Below are 3,121 nucleotides of genomic sequence, written 5' to 3'. Positions count from 1 at the left end.
ATCTCTCAAATAAAAGTAAAGCTTGAGAATGCAAATAGATGGACTCACTCATCTAGAATTGTTAACAAATTGAGTGATAGGGTGCACAATGAGAAGGCTAACATAGGATTCTATAAAGAAAATATTATCTCTGAAGATTTATGTTATATTTGTGGAAAAACTGATCATCCAACTATGGAGCGTCCAGTTGCTAATGATTTTAGAAAAGGAATACTAAGTTTTCAAATGGAAACAAATTTATGTCTGTTGGCAGAAACAGGTCCACTAACCGGTTGCCTAGATGGGTGAAAAGAAATTTGATTCACCCTTTTGATCATAAGAAAGGATACAAGCTTGTCTGGGTTCCTAAGACTAACCTCTAAGCTATTTTGCAGGTGAAGCAGAAAGGAAGAAAGTGATGCAATTCATAAATATTGCTTGCTTAAGAGATATCAATGAAGACAAACAAAAGTTACTTTCGCTCACTTCACAAAAGGGGGAATGTGTCATTTAAAAAAAGGAAAAAATTAAAAAAAAAGGAGGTAATGCATGTGTAAGGGGGAAGCCAAAAAAAGGAAAAAGGTGAGGATTAAAGTAAAACTGATGAGAGTGCATTGCAACAAGTTGTACCACATGTTTCATTTGTTGAACAGACTAAGGGCATATTGATAGGGGGAACAATGAATCTTGAAACTGATTTGTCTACAAAAGTATGTGATTGTGGATCATGTTGTTCTTTTTCAAACGATAATTGATGAATTGTGACACTAAGAAGGGAGCATTATGAAAAGAATAAGTTAGAATTGGGGATGATTAAGATTGCATGAACTCCCCTTAATGATTGGTTAGAATAATTGTTGTCCTAACTTTATGAGCTAAAATGTTATTCAATTCAGTCTTACAAATTCAGTTGTGTGTCCCAATTCCAGATCCTTGACTTGTCTTAACCTAATTTTGTATTAGATTGTGTAGAGAAATGGTAAAAACAAGCAATGATGATCACAAAATTGCTCTTATCAGGTATGTTATATATTGATAGAGGTTAATATTGTATAAAGTGAAACAGTTGAGCACTCATATTCCATGTATTATTTGTTCTAATATAGAAAAAAATTAACTGTCCAAGCGCAAGAGTTTCATTCTTTCAAATTGTTCTCTCTCACTTTGTTTTCTTGATTATTTTTTTTTGCAAGCTTAAAGCAGATAGTTTCTCATTTTCAGTTCATAAGGAAGAATCAACTCCTAAAATACATTTTTTTCTCTATTCCACCTTGAACTCTCATCTAGAAATCAAAAGTGTCAACAAGATGCCATTATCTTATAGCTAGCATGAAAAAACAAGGATAGCATGATTTCCATTGTAAGTTTTGAGGAATACTCAATTCCAATTCATGCTTGATTTTTCCAAAAAAAACACAAAAAATTATTGAACAGATGAACCATGCTGACCTATATGCGTCAATGAGGAAAACTGCTACTCCAATTAAAAGGTTGAAGAAATATTTTTACTGATAAGATTGTTGAACTGGAGGTTGGTCACATTGCTTATGAAAAAAATCAGATATGACTTTAAGCTCTAAAGACTGTTCTTGATAAAGATTGTTGACACTACTATCTCCACTTGTTCCATTCTTTTTTTCACTTTCAATGTTAGTGCCTCTGATTTTATTCTACTCATGTCAAGTATATTTTTTTATTAGTGCTCAATAGTTTTTGCTTCATTCAGTATGACTTCGATCTTAAATAAACATTATCTGATAGTTTAATGGATTGATTATAGATTGCTTTAATGGATCATGTTTTTGCTCTCTATAATACATTATTATGTTGCATGAAGTAGTTATCTGATTGTCTTGGTGATATCCAGTAGCCATGAATAGTTTAACCGATCAATCTAGCTCGTATATTATAGGATTGACATAGCTTTTCAATGATGCCAAAAGGGGGAAGATAAGAGTTGTGCAGTGTTTATAACCCATTGACTAACTTGTTTCATGTTAGTATTTCATGTTTCAATGTCTACAGATAAAACTGTTTGAATGCACAAAGAAAAGAGGTTTATCATTATCAAAAAGAGGGAATTTGTTGGAATTTATGCACTTTTGATGATTGACAAAGAAAGAAGAAACATGTCAGTCAACACGATCCAAAGGTACACTGTCACGAGCTATTAAATTCGAGAAAGCTTCTAAAATAAATAAAGACAAGAGTGCATAAATAAAGGAATGAATAATGTTAATTTCTTGAGAAACCCTAAGGAAATAAACATCTGATGAATTGAAGAGAAAGAATTAATTAGTTTGATTTAAAGAAGGAGTCTAAAGAGGCAAGTAATTTTAATTGATGAGAAGTCTCGCTTAAAGTAGAACTCTTAAAGTTACTGTTGAATTGAAGTGTTGGAGTTCGAGTACAATTCAACAGAATCAATGAATGTAATTTGAAGAAGAAGTCCAAAGAAGGTAGGAGTTTGAATTGAAGAAGGAGTCTTACTTGAAGTAGAACTCTAAGTCAAGAGGGTTCAAGTCAATAAGGAGTTTGAAGTGAACAATAACTCTATGATAAATGTGCTTAAATAGAAACGAAGTCGTCCAGAATATGTGTGCACTTAAAGAGCGAAAGAGCGATTGAGAAATTAAATTCGCAAGTGCTACTAGCGAACTGAAGGAACACATCGATGAACCTGATCCTTTTACATAGTTTATGTGTTAGGAGTTTTTTATTTGTGAATGAGTCTTGATGTAATCTTATTTCGGTGTGTTATAAACTGAATTAGGAGTTTTGTCTTCAGGTTGTAATAACTTGAAGAGTTGGGAACAAATACCTTGGGAGGTTTGTGTTGAAGGTTAGGAATTAGAGTTAGTTCCTAGGATTACAAGAGTTGTAGTCCAAATCCATAACTTAAATTTAAGGTAGGTTGCAAAGTTTGTAATCTATCTTTTGTGGAGGCTTGTAGTTGAGTTAGTGAAGTTGGAGTTAAATTATGTAAGGGTACAAGTCGTGATTTTTACACATGTCACGACCGGAATCTAGACCCCAGACGAGACCGGCGTCGTTGACCTCTCAGAGGTCGCAGACAAGCCTACTTACGTCATTCTTACTTTACATAGATTAATTTTAGCGGAAAATTTGAAATTTTTGATTC

The sequence above is a fragment of the Solanum pennellii genome, chromosome 10, assembly GCF_001406875.1.
Source record: "Solanum pennellii chromosome 10, SPENNV200".
NCBI classification, from domain to species: Eukaryota; Viridiplantae; Streptophyta; class Magnoliopsida; order Solanales; family Solanaceae; genus Solanum; species Solanum pennellii.
Note: the sequence above shows the minus strand (reverse complement) of the source record.